At 42.4% G+C, this 24455-nt stretch overlaps 1 protein-coding gene across 1 annotated transcript in view; it reads left to right on the forward strand.

Annotated features, from left to right (window-relative positions):
* Positions 1 to 24455, forward strand: part of BACH2 (BACH transcriptional regulator 2) — a 183507-nt gene that overhangs the window by 104702 nt on the left and 54350 nt on the right. The gene's annotated exons all lie outside the window — the stretch shown is intronic.

Raw genomic sequence — 24455 nt, forward strand, 5'->3', positions numbered from 1 at the left:
AATTCCTTTTGGGTTCCTGGAGTATTTCCCTTGGAGGAGCCCTGGTGCTGCTTCATTCTTCAGCCTACTTCCCCAAAAGGCTCTGTAAGCATCAGTAGTGTCTTCACTGCTACCTCCAGCACCTTCCAGGTGGAATAAAGTGCTTCACCTGACTGTAGGAGGGTAAAGAAAGCTGCACAGATCTACTAGGGACTGAGGGGACAGATTGAGGGGACTGCAGACCCCTTCCTATCTTCTCAGCCAGTGCTTGTTGTGCTTTGATTTTTCTCCCAAGATGGGGAGCAGCTTAGGATGCTGTGCATATATTTCATCCCTGATCCCATGATGGCTGAGTCTTCCTCTGAAACCTTGCACAGCCTGAGATAGAATCAGTGGGGAGAAACTGGTTTGACCCTTTGCAATTTGTCAGCAGTTCTTACCCTAATTCTGTGTTCTGAGGTAGGAGATGCTTCTGGACCATTTTAAGGATGGCATGGATGTAGTGGGCTGTGCTCTGTGGAGGGTGAGACATCCCAGAGCTGGCAAATTTGGTAAAAGGCTTGAGCACAACCTTATTTCATTAATTTTTAAAACAAAACCAGATCTTTTTGTGGTTAAGAGGTTTTCAATCCTTGAGATGGTGGTATAGAGCAGCTTGGCAAAGGAAGATACTACAAAATTGTGGTTCACAGGGTGGCACTGTGCATGCTCCTGCCCTTATTTGTTCACTGCAGTAAAAAATTGATACGATGCAGTTTAATCAGAACAGGGCAGTGAAGCAAACTACAACAGTTCTTACTGGTCAGGTTTTTTTTGAAAGCTTACTGACACAATTTTTAATCTTAGGAACTGATCTGTAATACTGCTTCTAAAAAAATTTGAGTGTTTTGGAACCAAAGCATTTACATTAGAAATGTACCTTTATTTGGAGTACTTTATTTGCTTATGTGACAGTAAGAGATTTATTTAAAACAAGAAAAGTCTGTTGCAGAAGGAGGATAGGGTTATTTAATGCATATGGAAATTCAGTTTTTAAAGAGAGGACATTTTTTTTCTGTTGTGATGAGTATCATAAAAAACAATGGTGAAGTCATAGGCAATGGAGAAAGTCTGGGTAGTAACAGAATTCACTGTCAAAGAGGCCTTACAAGGTATGAGTTTGGTTTCATTTTCCAAAAAAGGGAGAGTGCTGCCATTTCCTTGGGGGCTTGGCATTATCTGGTGCAGTTATTAATCAAAGCCCCCATAGCAGGAATCATCTGACTACAGGAAAATTTTGGATTTGGCTTGAAATTTGTTTTTAGTGCTTGTCTTAAGGGAAGAAAACTTGCAAATGTGAGTTGTAACAGCTAGGCACGCAGAAAAAGCTTGTTTTTCATTAGTCCTACTTAGCACTCTTCCCATGAGGTTTGCAAGCCTTATTCACAATTTTTTGCAGGCTTTTCTCATGCTATTTGAAAACCTTATCATTAGGCATCTTGCAAATTCACTATTAAAAACACTTCCAGAGGAACTAACTTCAAAAGTATCATCATTGTTGGGGGACTTGAAAACGCAGACAGAAATGGGAAAAATCTCTCTCTCATTCCAAAAAATGCATAGGAGGCTTTGTCTCCCTTCTTAATAATAATCAGATGTCTCCTTTTCCAAGAACAAAATCAGGTCTGAAGACCAAATGAACTGGAAAACAAATGTGAGAATATAGGAGCCTTCATCAAATACGTGTTTTTACTTACCTTTCCTTTCCTTTTTTATTTTCTTTCTTTTTTCTCTTTTAACCATGGTTATGTGCTTGAGATATGCATCATTTTTAAAACATGGTGTGTGCTCTGGCTCCTGGAAAACCCATGCATCACCAGGCCAGGCTGTTGGCTGGGATTGCCCCCATCGACTGTGCAGATCCACGCCGACACAAGTAGATGTGAGAGCAAACTTATTGCTTATTTGATTTCTCAGTGTTTCCCACTGTCTGGCTATTTTTGATGACAGGCTCTGCTTGTAACAATTAATTTGTTATAGGAATTTCCATAGAAAAAAGTGGACTTTCACTTGTTAATTAGCCCTGCTGGAAAGAGCAGTTGCACAAGGTTGACCCAGCTGTAACAGCTCTGTTCTTCTTGCTTTTCCCAGGGTGCAGTGGGATGAACAAATATGCCTTCCCCCCTTTTCATTTATTATTTTGTTTTTATAATACTTCTAGGATGCTGATTGATATGATCTCCATAAAAATAGTACTTACTGATGTGAGAGCTCAAAGCAGAAGGTCCCTTCCTTGTTCTGATGGAACATATTGCAAAACTCTTGTTATGGTGCATGTGCCAAGATAGTAAAAAGAAAAAAATACATTTTTCCAGGTTCTGTGGGAATTAATTCTAGGTAGGTTAGACTGAGTGTATTGTCATGTGGGAGTACAGCAGTTGGGGAGAAGCTGTGCTCTCCACTGAGTGGCTCTTTCTGTTATCCCAACCAGTCATGAATGGCTGAGAATGTACAGAGCTGTGCCTTGGAGCAGCTGCTGGGGCAGGGCTGCTGGCATCCTAGTGGAGACAGGCAGCTATTCCTGTAGTGAATACTACAGCTATTACTGTAGTGGACAGTAGTGTCCATGCTCTGCTCACATTTCTCCCTTTGTTTTACCCTGTGTGTTTTCCTTTAAAAGCAGCAAAAAATAACATCCCAATCAATGTCCTTCTGCATCTTATAAAAATACCAGATTTGTACTGCTTATCCGATGCTGAGAATTCAGCAAGGGCCTATAAGTGCTTTGTACAGGATAAAAAAATAAGGCAACCCAAAACTCAGAAACTTCGTTACACAAATTTTGTAATTGCTAGGTCTGAGTTCTTCAGAATATTTTAAAAATTTTTTTAGAAAGATTTCATGTAATCTCCTATGACCATCTCTAGACAGATGTAAATAATGTAAAATTTTAAATATGCAGATATTGGTGGTTAAATGTCTGTCACCTGCCTACAACCACAGCCTGGGAAAAATGTATCTTCTTTAAAATCTGCACTTAAAGGTCAGATCACTTGACAAAATTCTGAAGGAAATCCGATATCTGAAGGCAAAATTGTATCACTTTGGGCATTGACTTACCAAATACTCTTAACTATCAGTATCAAACCCTCTTCCCAAGTGCCATGACCATACCTGACGACCACCAAACCACCATACTTGGTGGGTTTATCTTACTGGATGAGAGATGTGGCCATGACTGCATTTCATTATTTTTCTGATAGGTTTTCCTGCTGGAGTGCTGTTTTCATATGGCAAAGGCATGTTGTTACCCATTTTATGGTACTGGCACGTCAGAACTCTGTATTTCATGCACCAGTGTGTGGAGTGGCTCCTGCCGTGGGCACGTTCACAACTTCCCATGGCATCCTGTTCAGTGAGCACTGCCAGCAGCACTGTGTCAGTCCCTCGGTGTGATCAGGTGCTTCTTGGCACCATCGGTGTTTCTGTACCTGAACCAGGCTGCACCCCCAGCCTGAGTGGCTGGGAACAGCTTTTGATAAGTGTTTGCTACAAATACATCTGTTGACTAAATATAATTTTATTTATATATGCAGATGTGTGTGTATATATAAAAATAAAACATATATATTTATAAAATATATATATGTATGTATATGATTTTTAAAAATAAAATACGTGTCTGGAGAAACATATGATATAAAAAGTGCTGGTGAGGCTTCAGGTAGGGCACCTGTGTGTGGATGTGAGTGGGTGATGAGCCAGTGTCCCTTCCTGGAGGTTTCTGACCAAGACCCTGGTGTTGAAGGCATCCCCATGGGCACACGCGATGACTGTGGGCTGTGTAGCCAGGAGGAGCGTTCTGCCTGTGTTTAGCTGCTAACAGCAGAGCAGGACAGCAGTGTTTCTTGCAGTGTAGTAGTCATACAAAACCGAATTACTCCGACACCTCTCACCGTGTTGCCACTGACCACAGGTTTGTTTGTTCGTCACCCCAGCGGTGCCACGGGCTGCGTGGGCGCGCGGCGTCACTGATCTGTTTACTCGGCGTTTCCCATGTGGCCACCGTGTTGTGGCGAGAACTTTTATTTTTTGCTGTGGCAGGTGACAGCCCGGGTGTGTGTGCGTGTGCCAGCCCAAGGGACTGAGTCACAGCCCTCCCTCCGCCCGGGGCCAGCGGCACTTCCCCTTTCCCGGCAGGGTGACACGCCGGCCCATCTCCGCAGGACACCTTACCAGCCTGTACGTTGCTTTATTATTTTTTTTTTACAGAAAAGCCTGAGAGATGGTGACAGCAAGACCAACTTTCTCTGTAACCCAAACCAGCGAAAAGTAAAATCCATCTCACCACATCAGTTTTGTTTTCACTGCTGGCTCAACCTCTCCTCTCCCTCTGGCAGAGCCCTGCACAGTCATTCAGTGCCCGGCTTGGGGGTGGTGTGGTTGTTAGCTCAGTGGTGTATGACCCATTTATTTTCATAATACTTAGATACCCGCGCTTCTGCAGCGTTCAGCACACAGGTCCTGCGACCTAAATCCTCGGCAGAAAAGCACACACCTGATTTCAGCGGCGTGTGCAGAGAGCAGCCGGCTCTGCCCTTGGCTTGTCGGGAGCTGCAGGAAGGTGATGCACTTTTGGGTCTAGCGGGCAGTTGATGAGCAAGGGCAGGTAAAGGTACATTTTTCTGGAGCCAGCAGTTTGTCTTCGATCATTTAGTTAAATATTGATTGCTAGCTGATAGGACATGTTTCCTGTTACAATTTACAAAGAGCTGAGATACAAAAGCGTTGTATTGGATCGTTTTCTCACTATAATAACTTGCACTTTCGGTGATAGCAAGATGATTAATGGTATGAGATTGTTCACTCTCACCATCTTCAGGCATGGCATCACCCTCCTGTTGGGTTTGGTCTTAAGGTGGACCTTTATTCCTTTATTTCTTTTTAACTCAGCTAGTTGAATTAGTTTTCTGCGATTTTTCAGATGATAATTAGGTTTGTGCTTGTGTTACTTTCTGTAAATGGAAAAAATCAGGCATAGGACACACAGGAGAGTAAACTGGCATTATAGTAGACCTGAGAGTTTTAGGTATCAAATTAAAGAGTAATTTGCAAAGTGACTTGAAGTAAAGTGGATTTAAACACAATGAAATCATCCTTGACAGCAATTTGTTTGAAGTTCTTCTACTGCTATGAGTGTAAAGGGATTTTTTTTTTAATTGCCAGTTTCTGGGTAGAGTATTCAGCATAATTTCTCACAGGTAAGTGAAGCATTAACTCTTTGTACCTCGGCAGTTTGGGCAGTAGGGGAAGAAACTGAGAGGTAGGGGGAAGCACCTTCTCTACTTCATCATTTGAAAATCAGTCATTGCTCAGCTAACTTAGAGAAGGACTTTACACTGGTACCGGGAAAAATGTATGAAAATCCAGCAGAACCCTGGACAGTAGATATGCACAGCATGTAAAAGCTGTCTTCAATGTTTAACAGAATATAATGGCACTCTAGATATAAACTGGAAAAAAAGTAACAGCAACTAGCTAGTTTGCATCTCTTGTTGAGACGAGCCATGAGTTTTGGGGCTTTTGCATTTATATACTTTTGCTGTAGGTGTTGGAAGTGTGGGTGGCCATGAAAAAGCAGTGGTTACAATAAGATTTTCCATTTATTGCCCTTTGTGTACAACTAAAAATAAGATTCAAATGCTTCAGCATTTGTAGAGCAAGCGTAATATTTCTCTTAGCTCTGATGACTGGCTTGCCTGCGGCTTCGGCTCTGTCTGGTGGGTGAGTCCTAGGTTTTAATGCTTGTAAATGGGTCTGTGTTGGGAAGGAGAGTCAGAGATTACTTGTGGTGTGGTCTGGCTGTGTTAATTCATCAACTTCTTATTGGAAAAAAAAAACAAAAAGTAGTTAGGCTTAGTACATAAGTAAAAGGTGGTGATGAAAGAATTTTGGAAGCAGTATTGTTCTGCTGTCTGGAAAAAGCAGCTTTGGAGAGGACTGAATGATCTTTAAAGTCAAAACTTTCAAAACTTCACTGGTTTACCTTGGATTGTTGATCCAGAACTTCATCTTCTGGCAAAGAAAAAGTGAAGGGAAAAAAAATAAAGGAAATCTATACAAATCTGCTGAGCTTAAGAAACACATTCTCAGGGTTAACTCTTGGATGATAAAATCCTTTTGGTTTGTTTTTTAGGGTGACTACTGAAATATGCTGTCTGATGCTTTTCCAGGTAGCTGCATTAGTTAGGAATCCACTAAAGCAGTTGCAGTATCTTGAGCTACTAAATGTGTTCTGACCACATTAATTGATATGTCAGCTCATGGCCAAGAGAAATATTAAAGAGAGATGTCAGTATATGCAGGGAAATTCGTAGCTTCATGGTATCAGCTCTGGTGCTGTCCCAGCTTCTCTCATTAAGTAGCTGTGGCATTTCCAGAGAATGAATGTGCCTGTGCATGTCAGGCTTCTCAGTCTGATGTCATTCCTGTGATGGATGAATAGAGAGAGCATCTATCCAAGAGCTGCAGGACCAAAGGTAGAGGCTGAAAACTTGCTTTCTGTTGTGTTTGGCAGCTTGAGCATCACTGCTTTCTTGTCACTTCATGACCTTCCCAGCTTTGCCGGGCTTGGCAGGGTAGCAGAAGTGTTGGGCTTGAAAACTGGGCTGCGTAAGACAATAGGTTTTCACTCTGACTAACACCACGTGGTGCGGAGGATGTGGGGTGCAGGGAGCACTTAGAGGAGCACACACTTGTTCTATGGACTAGTCACGCTGTCAATGGTGAGTCCTTCATTAGGCAATATGAAATCCCTTTAAATCAGCTTGGTGTAGTTCTCCCTCTTCCTACAAGAGCTCAGTGTCTGTCATTGCTGCCTTACCTTTGCCTTTTTGCTGAAATGTGCCTTTCTGCTTTTGCATCTCTGCCAGCCTGTTGGATGGGCTCTCGCCTTGATATGAAGTACAAATGGCAAGAGAGCTGATGCAGTAATCAAGACTTCTGATATTTCAGGTGGGAATGGGCAAAACTTCAGCAATTACTAGTTTCCCCCACAGTGGTTGCTGCAGGGAATTACATTACCTCTGTTACAATCACCTGCATGTCTCAGTCCCGTAGGTGACCAGATGCTGACAAGGGGCGTAATCATTTGTTGTTACATTTTTCTGTGGAATTTTCCCTTTTTCAGTACAGTTGTAAAGGTGTTTTTTTTCTCCCCACCCACCTTTCCTTTTCTGCTGCTGTGCCTGCTGCAGGTGACTTCAAACCTGATGGGTTTCAAGATAATGACAGGAGAGAGTGCAACATGTGCGTCATGTAGCAGCAGCACTCCTGTGCCGATCACTGCTGCTGTGCTTTCCAGCGGGATGAGACATGCTGGACTCTGCCAGGGGTATCACCACACAGGCTATTTTTAGAGATGGCACATAGGGCGCATTGTGCAACTATCAGTACCCACTGCTGTGCTCTTCATTTTTTCCCTTGTATGGTGATGAGGTTTTTAAGGTGTTTGCCTTTCCCTTGAAGGGACAGAAGGATCTCTGTTTGATTTTTTAAACTAATTGTAGAGCTGCTCTGGGGAATCTGTGAAGTTGTGTTTTCTGTACGCAGTTTGAAGGGGACAGTCCTACCTGTGGCCACTAAATTAGGATTACTGTAAACGACACAAACAATGTGTTTGAGATTTTCAGCTGAAGAGCTCTAACAGCCGTTCGGGTTGGCAGAGTAGGACTGCTATCTTGGGAAACTCCCACTTTGTTTTTGGTTTGTTATTTTTTTTAACTTTACCACAGCAAAGAAGCTGTACTCAGGCATTTTTGTAGTTGTCATAAACATTTTCTGTGGCTCTCAGTTTCTGGAGTCCTTTGAACAGCCATCTCCAACAGGAAGGAGGTCCTGTGAGGCAGTGACAGTGGCAGATGCTGTGGGATGTGGTGCAGCCTCACAGTGGGAGCAGAACTGGATACAGCAGCTGACTGGTGGCTTCTGCCTATTGCTGTTGGAGGAGCAGGGCTGGTCAGTCACAGGCTCCTTATTGCATTGCTCGAATAATGCAAAAACATTAGCAATGGAGATTTGCTGTAATGGTGTATTTTAAGTGCATCTCTGCTCTGCCAGCTTCACTTTTAATGCACTCAGTTAAGGAATGCTTTGGAGGTTGCTGCTAATGGATGAATCTCCCAGAAAATTGGAATTTTGAAATAAGATTGACACTTTGGAGAGAGAAATATAAATCTAATGAGAGTATTTCAGCAGAGGTTTGTAATTAGGAATGAATGGAGGGAATTTGTACGCGCAGTCTGCAGAAGGGCACAATGGAAGGTGAAATTGCACCCTCTGTGCTGAATGAGGGATGAAAGCCAATGTATCAGTGTCATGGCATGACAGTGTAGAGTATAAATGATACTGTCACTGAGTGCTGCAGAAGGTATCAAGGGAATTCCACTCCAGTAAATTACATTACTTAGACAGACCTGAAGGCATTGTGTCTGAATGATTGGAGGGAAAAAAGGTTGTCAGCACAAAGTAGAAGATATTATAGAACAACTGGCTGCAGGCTTGGAAAGAGGTGTTTTTCTGATGTTTACCATGCAAAGCTTTTCAGATGCTATTTAAATTTCTTTTTTGGTTGAATTACAAATGTATTGATGAAGCAAAAGTACTTTTTGAGATGGTGTTTGGAGTGGGTACCAGCCTGCATCAAAAGGTGTGAGCATGCACAGCTCCCATTTTTTCATTAGGAATTGGGACTCCTTCAGACTTGAGAAAATTCTAGTCGTGTTCCCAGCTCAAGCAGTGTTTTTTAATGCATTGCTTCATTTCACTGAGGACTCCCTTTTTGGCTTGGATTTTGCTTATGGAGTAATTCTAGCATAGATTTGTGGGGAGAGATGGGTTGTTAATGCTAACATGATAAGCATTGATAAGCAGCAGCAAATCACAGGACACAAACTTTAAGGTCTCATTTAGAGGCATGGTGAAGTCCGTGATGTGAGCACGTGGGAGTATGAAGTCATGGTGACAATGCAGCAAAAATCCAGGGATTTGTTCCTTTCAGCATGTATGCACTGATGTATCACCGTGTGTTCCTCACACTGTTCTGCTTTTTGCCCACCAAACCCCACTGTTAATACCAGTCCCAGCCACAGTGGAATAGTTCTTCCTCACAATTTTATTCTCTGTAATGACCTATTACATCCACCCGCACAGGGACAGTACCTTAGAGATGGGGTTTAACTGCTTCTCTGTCTCTGACCTCACACGCAGACAACACCCACAAGCTCCTGTAATTTCCTGGTTTGCTCATGGGTGAGACAGCCCAGCTCCCACAGTTCTCCCAAACTGCTGCTTGATGATAAAACATCTGTTCCCCGAAGTGGCTGCATTTCATCCTGTGGTACATTATAAGCTCTGTTTGTCTTGGGGCTTTTTGTAAAACTTCAGCAGTCTTTGTCCTTCTTAAAAACATATTTTCCCACTTGCCTACTCATAAAAAACATCACAGAAAGTACATGCTATAAGTAATGATAAGGGAGCAGGCTTTGTTCCTCCTCTCCAAAACTTGATTTTTGGCAAAACCCACACAAAGGCAGGAAGATGAACATGCAACACAGCTTTAGCAGTCCATAGAACAGGCTTCTTCACATGGAAATGATGATTCAAGTTGTGGGAGCATTAACCAGAAAATATGGCCAAACTGAACGGTGCTAACTCTAGGAAGGCAGCAGTTCAAATGTGGAAGGGATTCAGACCCTACAGCCTGTAGCTGGACACCAAAGCATCAAACCCACAGACCATGTGAAAAAGCAGTCAGGCATCTGTGGAAAAGAAGATGCCTTGTGTGGGATGGGATTCAATAGTAGAGCAATTTAGTAGTGATTTTGAGATTTTCCAAAATAGCCAAAGGGGAGTGGGAGAAAGCAAAGTGCAATTTCTGTGTATACCTCCTGCATTAGAACTGGGTTGGAGTGGTCCAGGGTGTAGGACTGTCTCTGTTTGTCTGTCTGTCTGTCTGTCTAGATAAAAAGGGGAGTTCAGACATTAGAGATGTAAAGTTTGTCCTGAGACTATCATTGTCGTGGGAAACTATGTCTGCTTTAGCACCTGCTCATAGTAGTATTAAAAACCTGCTGTCACTCACTTCTCTTGTGGTATTTTGTGTCAAAAGCTGGCACTTTGACACATCTGGTTTTTGGCAGGTTGGGAAAATAAATGCTTTTTTTCTCATATTTAGTGTTATTCCTGTGGTCATGATCAAGCCATGTTTTCAAAATGTGGTTCTTTGCAGTCATCCCTCAATACACAGAAGGTCCACTAGTTCTCACAGCCCTAACTACTCATATGGGGCCATTTTCCTCTTCCCATGCTTGGTCCTGCAGCATGAATGCCATTAACCAGCACCTGTGAAGTCACCAGGGCCATTAAGGGGAGTGATAGGTGCAAAACTGGACTTTAAATGCTGCAAGGTACTGTGATTGCAAGAGTGGACTAGAGCAGCAGAAGGAATGACCAAACTGTGCCTTAGGGAAGACTGGGAGACTAAGCAGTATTGCTTTAACTGAGAGAGATATCGAGCCTGCTCATTCAGATCTGTATCCCCTGGCAAATGAATTTTGTTGTGTAAATGGCTCCCTGCGGTCCCAGAAGACTATCGCTATCTCTTTCTATCTTGTACAGTGGATTTCTAATAATCAATCTTGGTGCAGGAAAGCTGTGGTTTAGTAAGCATAGCTTGCTAACGAGTCAGTGGTTTAAGCTTAATTCTCACTCCTAGCACTTTCAATAACACAGGGCTATAAAGTTTGACATTGTAGAAACTTCTCTATGAGTTCTGATTTGCTTGCCAAAAAATCAGCCTATTACTGTTAATTCACCTCTTATTATTAGTGTTATTAAACTGACGATTGATTTGTAAAAACTTTCATTTGCATGAAGTTCACAAAACTGCAATAAAAGACACTTTTGTTCTGCCTTGGTAAGGAGAGAGGAAAAAAAGCAGCTAAATAATGCTAGTTCTAACAGCAGAGATGTTCATATAAAGACATGCTCTGAACAATAAGATCGTTTATCCATGTATGACATAAATACATCGGAATTTAAATAATGAGAGATCTTGTGAAATGCAGCAGAAGGCACACACCACTGGCATTGTGAAGTTTCCCTTCTCTAAAGCCCTGTTCTCAGGGAAAAGCAGCTTTACTTTTGCTTTGAAAATCCATTATCATAAGCCATTTTTAAAAAAAAAACGTTTGTCGTAGTGCAATATTAAAGCAATTTTATACCCTAAGAGCAGCTCTTTCGTAAGGTAAAATGCAATCCCATGTGTGTATGTAATTGCAGTTTATAATACTTCTCACAGCCCTAATTTTCCCAAAATTAAGAATACCACTAACCTTTTTAGGCTTTCCTTTTCCTAATTGTTTTTTGTTCTCCCTGTCTTTCTTCCACAAAATAGTCTTTCTTTTAAATCCCTGCTCAGGAGAAAAAAAAAGAAAAAGCACAGAACACTCTCTGCATTCATTGCAAAACACTGCTTGAAGGAAGCATTTTAAGAGTTAGGTTAAAAAGTTTCTGCTTCTTTCAAACTACATGGGTGACATTGCTATTTTGGGAGACCACGCCATCTGCTTGTTAACCAGAAAGCAGGGAAGATATTCCTAGTTCTAGTATAGATTTTTGGGTTGATTCCACATAAAATTCCCAACTGATCTCCACTTGTGTTTGCCCCCTCTATAAGCTAAGGAGAACAAGGCCACTCATCTCTTCTGCCTTCACAGCTCCCAAGGGAAAGATGCTCAGCTTGTGGTCCTGAATAGGACACAGTTGTTCACAACAAGCACAATTCATCGTGACGTATGAGGTCCCTAATTCTTCCCTGCAGGTGTTCATGTCACAAAATCTATGGCAAGGAGTAAAAGAGCAATATAGTGCCCAGGCTTTAATTTGCCACAGGTGACTGCTACCTGTGGATGAAGAAGAGATCTGGGGGAGGCTTGGTAGGGTTCTCTTGGAAGAGCTGAGTTTTTGTTTGTGTTTGAGTAAGAGAGGGGGAGGACGTGTTTACTGGGATTTTGCTTGCTTTTGGGGAGGAAAAAAAGCAGAAGGACAAGGTTTCCTGGCCCACAGATTAGACGTCTACCAGGTAGTGCCAGTGGGGAAAGTGCAGGAGCTAGGAAGGATCATAAGACTGTCCTTCCCTAGGTGGAGAGGAATGGCAGGACGTGTAGTGCACATGGATTGCAGGCAGAGGTTGACATGAATAGGAGCAAGGTGGAGACTCTAGTGAGTCTGTGAAAATGGCAGCAGGGGAACATGAAAATGTGAGAAGATGTTATTGTGGTTTTCCGAAGGTGATGAAGACATTTCTCTGAGACAGGAGAGATTTAAGTCTATATTATATTGCTGGAGTATCTGCAAATACATATGTATCATCGTTACAATATCTTCCTGACTGGCAAAATGTTTCATCCAATCTCTGTTGACAGAAAAGATTGCCTACTGATAATTGCTTTGCTTAAGTGTCTGATAATATGCCAGAAATGAGAGCATTCTCTGTTAGGTCATCTTTAATTATGCATGTACCACCTGTCAGCTTTAAATCTGGAGAAGATTAGTTTTCTCATTGGATTTAGAGTGGGGAAGAGAGCCTTCAACAAGAGGACTAGGCTGTTGCAAACAGTGTCTATGGGGGAGTTTCACAAGCAGTCTCCTCATCATCCCTAGTCATGGATACCGCTGTTGGCACATGCGGAAATATTTGAAATATTGCCTAAGCTCACTGCTGTAGCGATGGGTTTCGCAGGAAGAGGATTTCAGACCATCTGTTGCGTTTTTTAGTTTTCATCTTTCCCCATTTCAAAGGGAGAGGGAGCGCTGAGGTGGGGGAGGACACATGGCAAGTTGTGGCTCCTTCGGCAGTGCTGGGAGGAAATCCTCCCCAAGAGCCATGTGAAGGGTTATTTACTTACCTCTGGTGAAAGCACACAATAAAACTGGTCAGGCCAGTGAAGACATGACAAGTTAATAGGAAATTAACGGCTCAAAGGACTGAAAAATGATGAGGATGGGTGCTTTGCAGAAAACCTTAACAGGGAGAGATGGTAAAGGTCTCTGAGGATATTAAGTTAATGGGGTTGCCATTACCAAGCCTGCTTATGATATTAAAAATTATGTTGGAGAGGAAATTTATCTTTGTACAGAGTGGGGAGGCAGTAATTGTTTGGGAATAGTTGAAGGGATTTTCGGTTCATGGGAGAATACTAACTGTTTATTTGGTACAGTAATAGATTTTAGGAATCTCCTTGGTTTTCTGGTCTCCTTTACTCCAAAGCCAGTGTGGTTGGTTGTTCTCTAAAATGCACCATTTGAACCAGGAAACAGAAGTGGTCTTCGTTAAGTTTCTCACCTGCTTTTGGCAGAAGAGACCATCACTTGCACTGTCAAATGTTGCTCGTGCTGCTTCTTGCCTATGCAACTGAGTGCCCTGCCCTTCCCCCTCTTTGGGATTTTGGTTTTCCAGCTTCTGTCATCACTGCCTCAGCCTCCTGGAAAGAATTCCTCAGTTACACTAGTTAGCTGACACTGATCGTTTTTCCTGGTAATACCTTCAGCCAGAGCTATTTCTGAAAATCTGGGATTTGGAACAGTAGGTCAATTTGTAAAACAACGAGCAAAGAGGGACAGATGGCTGTGGATACGAGAGCATGTTTCTGTTCATCTCCATTTGGCTTTTGCTGATGCTTCGTTGTTGCGCGAGCATTTGAGGCTGTCGCTTTGCATTGGTTAAGTGGTTGTTGCTCCTTTGCTTGAAAGACTGGCCTGTGGCACTTGTCATGTCCCCCACTCTGCTCCAGTGGGGCTCCAGGGCAGGCTGCCTCTGTAGAAGCTTGCAGTGCCTTTGCACCCAAGGACATGGAAAGGGTTTGCAAGACAAGTGGATTTTCTGCTCAGAAATCTGGCTGTGTTTTTCCTGACCTTTTCTCCTAGCAGCTGCACTGGGCAAGGCTTTTCTGATGATTCCTTTGCTCAGAGTAAGGTTGCTGGACTCACCTTTCTTTGTTATTCTTGTGTAAATTGTGACTTCTCTGTCCTCTGTTTTGCTGCAGGGTTTTACTCAATTCTTAGGCAGATTCTGATGGATTCAGACTCACTTCTGTCTCTCTGAGTAGTGGTGTCAGTAGCATTGCCTCGATGTAGCTTAATTTTACAGACCTGAAATGGAAAAGTGTGGGGGTGTGACACAACCCTTTTTTCCTTGCTCATGATTCATTCAGCCCTTCTTTCCACCCTCCTGTTTCATGCTAGAGGGCTCTCCAGTCTTGCAGTGGTCACTGGAAGACATCTCTTTTGTGCAGGCTCCTTCATTAAATACAAGGGTGTATGCATCCCATTATTCCTGTGCTACTGCTGAGCTGTGCAGCACCACTGGGCACTCCAGGAGATGTCCTGTTCACCAGTTTGAGGAACAGCCATACTTAACTGAATGTAATATTTTGCTTTTGTCTCTGAAAAAAGGGACAACTAGGGGAGATTTAAGAACATTCGTAAGAATTGAAATACTTACTTCAAACCATCTGAGCTCTTCTGGCTTGTGAGATGTGGCTTACATAGTCTTCAGACCATGGCTGGTCCTGGGGGCTCTTTCTTGTCCCATATTTTATAAATGATTACTTAAACCACCTAGAGCAGTTTTTCTGGGAAATCTTCCTGTTCTCAAATCCAGGATGTCCTACCTAATGACTACCAGCCTCTTTTCTCTCCTGGTCTGTTCATTGGAGCTTTTACACTGCCTTAGTCACTGGAGGGGCTTCAGCTATCCTCTCATTTCTCACAGGGACACTCGTTTAACAGTTCTCCTGTAACCTTTGGTGTGCTGCTGGTTTTAGGCTTCACATATTTTCTCTCCATTTTCACTTTTTTAGAAACACTACAATAAAAGTCTTTACATGTCAGATGCAGTATCTGCTATAGTAGAGACTTTATACAGAATTCATACTTTCCTTTACACAGCAGTGCAACAGTGCTTGATAGTGAAGCTGGTGAAATTCAGAGTGATGTGTTTACATTGAGCTATCTGACTGTATACACTGCTAATTTTAAGAGGAAGGGGAACCCTTCTTGGGATAATTAGTTTTGCCATGTTTATAGACACGATCTCTTGCTGAAGCATGTTTTTCCTGACTCCAAGGCGGCTGCTGACAGCTGGTATTACAAGAGTTCATTGGGAGTCTCATGGTCCATGTGTCCTTATGTATACACAGCACAGACAAGATGAAGCCAGGGAGAGATAATGAAGGCAGTGATGCTAAACCCTGTAGCAGTGCCCAGTAGTGAAGCATTTGAACAGCCAATGTGAGCCAAATTTCAGCTTCTTTCTAGGCTGTAATGATCAAAAAAAATCACCTGTCTTTTAACAGATTTTACCAATCTGGTTGAGCAGCCAAGAAGTCAGGGGAATATTTTCTTTTTACTACCCTGGCAGCAGCAGCACAAGGTCTTAAATCAGGGGGTTCTCTTGTGCTCCTTTGGCCCACTGGCACAGGAGGGTGCTGCCATATCTCCCTACACGCCCTTCTGAGGTGCAGGGACAGAGAGGTGTGTGAGTCCTGTAAGTGCTGCCGTCAGGTTTTGTGGCCTTTCCACTCCAAGTCAGTTGGCAACATGGAGCTGAAGATCGACGCTAAATACGCACAACCTTCTCGAAAAGTTCAAGTGGGCAATCAGAGCACAGCAAGTGGCTGCTTTTACACTTTGGGTGCAGAGTGATTCTGAAGGGATTTCCAGGAAACCTCTTGGTAGCAGGAAGCTGCTGCTCTAGGCATTCGATGAAGGAGCTGCGCCTTCTGCGCCTGATGCCGCCTTCCCCGGGCTGCTTAACAAATTCGTGAGTGTAGCCATTATCAGCCAAGCTCCATTTCTTTCGCCTGTGCTAATGTGCTGGTATTTTATGTCACATCAAGTGAGGAGGGAAAGTGGTGATATGAAGCCATTCCTCCCTTTTCTTAAATAGGATTGATGACCACAGCTTAACAGCATTCCATGAAAAAGATATTTGATTGGAGGTGGCCAGAGCCTCTCCTGAGATGCTGAATAAGGATGTTCATCCTGGTAATAACTTGCCTTTGCCATTTTCAGAGCAGATGTTCCTATTGCAAATCCTGCATTAGCTTGCTGCAGTTAAATGTGCACACACATATCTAAAGGTACCTCTTCAATTTTCCTCCTCTGCCTCCCCCCTCCTCCCACGCAGGCCCAAGAGAGCCCCATCAGCTCCTTGGCAGCTCTATCTTGAGGTGGTTCCTCCAACAGCACCCGCTTGTTGCCCTTTGGTGCCCCTTCAGCCATGGTGGGGGTCCTGCTGTGCTGTGCTGTGCTGTGCAGCAGCATCAGTGAGCTTTCTGCACACTGAGAGCTGGAATCCCCTCTGGGCCGCTGCAATGAATATTGCAAAAATCTGCGCTGAGCAGGGGAGGGCATCGTGCTTTTATGTGCCATGGCTTGCCAGTTTGAATCACATCTGTTGTGTTGTGGAGGGGAATACGGCTTTCGTTGCAGTGGGTTAGTGGAGTACTAGCAAGTCTCATTTGTAAGGGGTCCTGGGCTTAAGTCTTATCTCATTTGTCACCGAGACAAGGAATCTGCTCTGACAACTTCTGCAAATGCTGGTTTCACTTTTGTTTGTTTGTTCCCCAGCCATGTCCTTTGTTTCTGAAATGCTGTTTACATACCGCAGGTTTCTTTGGTGCAAATCGATTAGCTTTAATTTCTTTCTCAACTATGTGATTTTTATCCCATTGCTTCACTGGCATCCTGTTGTTAATTCACATGATTATGCGACGTGATATCCCTCCCTGGTTAGCAAAATGTTAGAATAGCTGTTGGCAGCTTCTGGAAGAGTAATTAGCAAGTAGGAATTACTTGAAGATGTGCACACTAGCCTAAGCAGGCATTTTCCAGCTGTTTGCAAGTTCAAAAACTCATAGGGAACTTCTTGGACTCCAACGCTAGATTAATTACTTACTACTACAAAATAACATTCACAAAAACGTGTGGTGTGCAATCCAGAGTACTGTGTTTTCTTCCTTAAATTGGAAGTGTACATCTTTGTCACAAAGAGTGGGATTTTTACAGTGTTTGGTAGTCCTTTTCCTGAGGAGCTGAGCCTTTTTGTTACTGGGGGACGTCACCCTGCAAATCAAAACAGTGAGAGCTGCCTAAGAAAGTGCTGGGGGCTTTGTGTAGCCGAGTCCTGGCACCTTGGGCATAGCTGTTCCTGCGTGGGCACAGCGCAGTGCAGGTGGCTTTGTGCTGAATGCCTGAGCCAGGAGCCCCAGCTCCCGAGCCATCCCTTTCTAGCGCAGGACATCGGCATTTCCTTTCCAATGTGTGGGAGTTGCTGTCCATGAGGCGTTCTTTAGAAATCCATTTACACTGCTGTGCCTCTGTTTTGCATGAGGAAGCCCTCATAAATCAAATACAGCCACACAGCTGTGCTAAAGGTCTCCTTTTTATCCACGGGCAGCTACTGTCAGCCTGCTTTTATTTTTCCTCATTCCTATTCTTTTGCTCCTCCAGGATCAGCCTGAGGGCAGCTGGATGTTTGTTTGTTTTCTGCAGTAATAAGGTAGTTGATCCCTGATGGTGCAATGGAAAAAGGGGGCAGGCAGAGGGGAAGTACGTGGCTTGTATATTTGGACTATTTGACAGTTTTATTTTAAGCTCAGGGTCGTCTTGCCACGTCCATAGCTTCTCCTGCTCTCTGTCTTTTACTTGACATCTCTTGTGCCTAATTCTCTAATCAGATGGATTATCATCTCTTGGCATCGTGTCCTCACTCATTCTCTAGCCTCTCAGCAGTGATTACCTCTCCCCTCTCATCTCTTCTCCACTCTGACACTTCTCCATTTTCTTCTCTGACTGCCTGTGATTTTTCTCTCCCCTCACTTCCCAGCATCATCCCACCTCCCAGAGGGAGAAGAGACAATTTCCACGAATCTTCTGTCTCAGCAATGCCTTCATTCCCATTGCTCTTTCAAGCTCCTTGGCAGTCGTTCCCCTCTCTGTTCTGGGCAGTGAAACATCTCTCTCTCTCTCTCGCTCTCTCTCTCTGCCTCCTGCACCCTCTTTTCTGCTCCCTCCCAACATGTTGCCTTACATACTCACTGTAGTATGCAATGGCTTTATCTTCAGCTTCTTCAGTTTCTTTTTGCTCACTGAAAACACTGGACAATAGCCACTCTTTCTCGCAATTCATTTCCCTGTTCCCACTCCAGTCCCTCTGCCTCCCTGGTGGCAATGGAGCCAGCACTGGGCTCCTGCCCCCTTACTACACACATTTCTCCCTTGAAACTTCTCAAGCCATCACTTCTCCTTTCCTTCTGAGCAGCTCTTGATACATGAGCACCTAGCCTCTTCAGTACTCTCTTTCTCCAAGGTAACCCTGGTCCTTTCCCTTCTTTTTTCTTGAAACCTTCCACAGATCCATAACACAATTCTTAGCATCCTTGTGGATGTTGTTCCTGGCTCTTCCCCATCCCTTCAACTTTTCACCACTGCCTCTGGATTTTCCCATTTCAGTTTTTTTTTTAATGTTTCAGGTTTTTTTTAATGTTAAAAAACATTTGCACAAACATCTTTATCAGGATCTTAATTTCTCCTCTTTCTTGTGCTCCTTTTGGAAAAACTCTTGCCACCTGTAGCAAAGAATGCATGTGTGCATATGTACTTCAGGTGAGAAGCTGGTGAAATAATGGCTACAAATAATATTGAGACACCTAATTTGTAGAGCAAAAGGAGCATTTCTTCCTTGATATAAGGATGGGTAACTCTGTTGATAGGACTGTTTATAAAGACATGTAATTTTTTAATGTTTGGGAAGCTCATGCCAGGTGGCATGAAATACACAATGGCAATAATATATATATTTTAAGAGATAGTAATTGAATGTTGTGCATATGTGTGCACATGTATATAGATATATGTAAATATGTGTGCATATATATATGTACATAAATATGTGTGGATATATATACACATACATGTGTAACTGCAGGCACATGCAGATACATGTCTGCTTTTAAGACACTATACTGGAGAATAGTATGCTGTGACGGAATAGCATCATGTCATTCATAATCCAGGGGTGGCTATCCTGTATTTCATCAAGAAACAGGTATTTATTAAAAGCATTTTAACATTCCCTTGGGTATATAACCAAACTGTGTCTTACTAGCACTTTAAATTCTTGAGATAATAGCATGAATCCATAGATAGACTTACCTGATCTTGACCTCTGATAAATGTAAATTAACTGAGCCTATTTCTACGAGACTTGAATTGTCCTAATAGTGAAATCTTCATTTAGTCTGATAGCTCAAAATTGACTCCTCCTTTCATGAAGCTATGTCTCTATGTGGTCAAGTTTATCTAAAAAGACTGGATTGGGTCTGGCATAACAACGTTTGCATTCTTACAACAGTCCAAGAAACAAAGTTCATAGATTTAGTTAGAAAGACTTGTGGAGTGATTTTTTAATTCATTTATTTTTTTTATTCCAGTCTTCAATATAGGTTAGGTACATTTAGGATAGGCAGAAGTTGAGGGGGAAGAAGTAAGAAAAAAGCATGCTTGTTTTTACAGTGCGGACTGTTCTCTTTTACATGAGACAAACTCCCTGGCAAGCACTAGAGTTTGCCATCGAGGCTGGTCCCCTTTTTAGCACAAAAATTGCTGTAGGGGTTTGCAAGCACAGGGAAGTATTGATTGTCTCCTAGCATGCTGTTTGTATTACATATTTCAGTTAATAATTAGTAATGCTTTTAGATTAGTTTAGTTTGAAATACTAATCAATGAGCTTTATAGATCTCCCACTTTATACATAAACATGCCAATCTCCAGTGGAGCATAAGAGTTTCATTTTATCCCAGATTGTTTATACTATATAAATATTAATCTGTAGTTTAATCTCCTTGTCCTCATGCTTTTGTGGCTTGATCCTGCTTGTTGCAGGTGATCTCAAACCTAATTAAAAGGCATGGATTAATGGCACTCAACACCTTCACAAGTAAGTGCTGGAATGTGCCAGCTACGTCCTGTTGCATGAAGACCTCCCAATGCTTCTCACTCTACATGTGTACCAGAAACAGGACTGGCTGCCTTGTGTCTTGTAATTTCCCTCTATGAAGCCTTGTTTTGAAGTAGATTTCCTGGACTTCAGGCGCACAAGGTCAGTTTTCTTGATGTGATATTCTCTCAGACTGTAGTTAGAAAACCAGCACCGAAGTGTTTCAGCTGAGGGGGATATTAAAGGGAAAATAAAGCTTGAAACTGTGTGTTGATTTCCCAATCTTCAGTATTTTTTTAGCTCTTCTTTAGCTCTGGTGCCCTCATGCCATGGAGCAAAGACATGAGATCTCAGCTGGAGAGTGGGCTGGGGCCACACGGCAACTGTTGCTGGAAATCCATCTGACCAGCCAGAAAGCTTGCTAAGCAAAGCCCAGAGCAGCTAATGGTTTCTGCTCAATTCTTCCTCGAAAGTCAGGTTTCTGACAAAATGGGGACCTGCAGAGCTATACACTGCCTGCTCCATCTGCATTTGGTGTGGTGTTGCAGACTGCTCGGGTGGAATTTTGCAGACCAGTGATGGTCAGCCAGTTCTGCTTGGGAAGCAGGAATCTCCTGGCTCCTACCCTCATCCTCACCTGCGTGAGCTCAGGGGTCAGGTTACACAATGGCACCTTCAGTTTGTTTAAGGCAAGGAAATTATGCACAAAAGCTGTTAAAAGAATATAAGGTTGTCAAGTCAAGTGAGAAATGTTATAACATCGCCTGCTCAGCCTTCAATTGAATCCTGCGTGCATGCAAATTTGACAGTCTTTAATTGCATGTCTCCAAGATCTGTGGAGAATATAGCTTCTCAATTCACATCAGAAAAATCATACAGACTTTTTTCTTCTCAGAAAAAAAAAGCATTCTCTCTTAAAGATTGTCCAGACTGTAGGAATGGGTGTACATTTCATCAGCCAGGCAAAGCTTCCATAGGTCACGGCCCCCCAAAACACAGCCCTAAGAAAATCTGCCATGGTCTTGAAGGCAGTGTGGCAATGGTGGTTGCCACTGTGCAGACAAGGACCTCACTAATTTCTTTTGTGTTGTCCTCAGATATGGTACAGCCAAGGTGTCCCCTTGGGAATGGAAAGGGAGAAAGTAGCAGCAGGTGGCACTCACCATGCTGCTGAGGGTGGACAAGGCTTGGGATTTTGTGGGTCTCCAAGCTGAGGTCTGCAGAGACTGCGGGGAATGTCTGGGTTTGGTGTCCTCTTTCTCTACCAACAGTACATTCCCTTTGAAGACAAATGAGCAGACAGGGGCTGTAAATAACCATAGAGGGAGAGAGTGACATCAGTGAATACCCAACCACATAAACCAGCCTTACGTAAGTCTGGTGTAACTTTAAACCAGTATATGTAAGCCTCAACCATTAGGATTGCACAAGAATCACATTGTTTGACATTTTATTAGCCAGGATTTGAGCATTAAGGGAGAGGCACTGGAGAAAGTGGTACATGAGCAGAAATCCAAAAGATTTTCAGTTGGAGTGGTTCTCTTAAAAATGGACTGGAAAATACAAGTCTGCAACTTGTTGCATGAGAAAATGAAGCAAGAAGGGAAGCAATTTGTCAAACAGTGTTATTTGTGGACAGTCTAAAATAACATGAATCACAGGATCTCAAATCCTGCACAGTGACCTTGTGCAATCAGAGTACATCATCTACTAGGAGATTATGAATTTATGCATGTGCTGTACTCAGAATTGGAAAAGATGTTTTCCAAAGTTAGAATCTGTTGTGTTGGCATAACATTGCATTTAAAGTAAAAAGCGTTGAACGCACTGGGAATTGTCGAAGAATATTCTGCCAGCTCTCAAAATTATGATTTTACACTGCCATCAATAACAAAAAAGTTACTCTAATGAGAAGCCATTCTGGTTAAATGAAGAAATACAAGTCGTGATAAAACATTTATTAATTTAATATCCAAAACGGGAAAATAGAAAAGTCAGAAGTGTTCCCCAGGTGTTTTTTGTATTTGAAACTGTGAAAGAGGATGTGTCCATCCTGTGCAGTAATACAGAGAGAAAGTTTGCTGCTTGTAGCAAAGGAGGATCAGAGAGGCAAGAGTGGTTGAAATTAAAAATTTTCACATCATACTAACTTTTACATCCAGGAATTTTAAAGGAAGTAGCTGAAAAGCTCTTTTAAGTGGCTGGTAATTTATAATAAACCTTGGGAAATGTGAAATTCCAGAAAGTTGGAGGGCTGCCAACTATATTTCCGATATTTCAGAAAGATGAAAGGGATGTCCTGGAGAACTGATGGATGGTTTAACTTGACTTCAGTCCAGGGTAAAATAGTGGAACAGCTATGTCAAGAGAGAACTTGGAGGTTAAAGGTATAGATAATTCCAGTAACAGTTGAAGAGAGAGCCTGTCAAAAAAAACCCACTGGTTTTCTTTGCTCTGTCAGGATTGCAAGTCTGTGTGATAAAGGCAGCTGTTGATTTGCCTTTAGGAGGCCAGAGTAGGTGGTCCTTTCTGCCTTTCAGGTTTGTGAACCATATAAGGAATGCCCTGAGATTAAAACTCCCATGACAGAGTTTCAAACAGAAATAATCAAGCCACTCTGTTTCCCTGGGATAAAGCGTGGCTTAGTTTTGGGTTTGGGATGTTAATCTCCTATTTGATTTGATTTGATTTGATGGCTTTTGCAGCTTTAAGTGTGTTTGAGTACATTGTAGTTCTGTGAGGGTAAAGAAAAAAAACAAACTTCAAAAAGCTTCATGAAAAGCTCAACAAATAATACAAGTATTCTGAAACAAAGATAAAATCCAAGTTCTTCTTATAGCAGTCTTTGTACCTTTAATCCCTCGTTCTTTGCCATGGCAAAGAAGATTTCATAAGCTCCTCTGGATCCTACAGGAGAAGGAAAGCTTGTGTTTGTCTTTAGCTGCCTTTTCAGTCCTGTAAGAAACTACAGATGCAGATGCTACATTCGCTGTACTTACCCTCAGAACCAGTATCCAAATACATCAAATCTTTCTCTCTGGGCTCCTTCAGGCTGCAGTTGCACTGAGTCCAAGTGCCCGTTTCTGTCTCACATCCTCTCCTTACCTTGGCTGTAGTCTGGTAGGTGTTGGCAGCAGAATTGATTGCTTTCCATACACCTTTCCCTGTGGGATGATTCATTGTCAACAATAGGAAAGGCAGTCAAGTTCCAGAATAAGGGCCAGTCCATGGATAAAGGGACTTTAAACAGGCACCTAGGGAGGTGTCAGACTCTGAGAATAGTGGGAAGGCTTGCAACTCTGGCTTAAACCTTATTCTCAGATCTTTGCAGGATCAAAACCACAGTCAGAATCCCTTGGTGTAATTCAGGTATCCCCTTGGCACTTGCTCTGAGTTTCTAAATAGTCATTTCAATGATCTTCTGATCACTTGATCATTGGAAAAACATGAGAAAATTGGGGTTTTGCATGTATTGATACTACTTTCAAGATTCAGGTCTTTAAATCTTGGATACTAATGCAGTAGTCACTAGAATGTATTTATTTATTTGTTTAGTCACTTAGTTATAGATTAGTCACAATCTATGATCCTACCCATAAAGAAACGTTTTTCCTTCCATTTTCAAAGGAGAACATTATGGTTGGTATCCCTTTGGTGGTGGAAAACACTGCACAGACAGATAGTGGTCTGCTCTCCAAGGAGAAGGCAACACCTGTATTCTTTCCCGAGAGCAGAAGGTGTGAAGTTGTACCCTGTGCAAGTCTGTCCCAAATTTAACCCAGTGACCTACTGCATGCGTCCTTCCTCTTCACACGGTAAACACAACAGACGCGTTCCAAAGGACATGCCAGTTTGTGTCCCAAGGAAGGATGAAGGATATTTTGACCACCTGCTAACTTGCAGCAAAGATGAAAAGCTTGCATTTTAGGGGGTAAAACAAAGACAGCAGATTTTTCCCATAATAACTATGTAATATGACAGGAGAAAACAGGATTGGGTTGCTTTTGCAACCTCTGCAATTTGTGTAGTCAAAAATGTTTGCAGTGATTTTGGCCATAGCCTCTCAAGCAGATAGAAGTGCTTCCACCAGTTCTGCAGATAAGTTGGAAAAGTAGTAATTAGTACAGCTCAATGAAAAAAATAATGTACAATTTTGAGAGAGAATTTTCCTGTTTGCTTTTTTTGTGGGTTTGGGGGTTTTTTTTGTTTCAAAAAGTGAAAACAATGATCATTTGATAGCAACCAAAATTTCAAGTCCAGAGCTTCAGCACTGAATTCCACTGGAGCTTTAAAGCTGAGAATAAAACATAAGGGAAATTAGTAACTTTTATTCAGATAACTTGTTAGCATAATCTTTGACATTCAAAGGCTGCTAAAAGGAGCTGCACAATGCTGTTATTCATAATTTGTAGCTTCCAAACATTGGTGGTATTAG

The sequence above is a fragment of the Lichenostomus cassidix genome, chromosome 3 (assembly GCF_008360975.1).
Source record: "Lichenostomus cassidix isolate B80296 chromosome 3, HeHo_3.0, whole genome shotgun sequence".
In the NCBI taxonomy this organism is placed as follows: Eukaryota; Metazoa; Chordata; class Aves; order Passeriformes; family Meliphagidae; genus Lichenostomus; species Lichenostomus cassidix.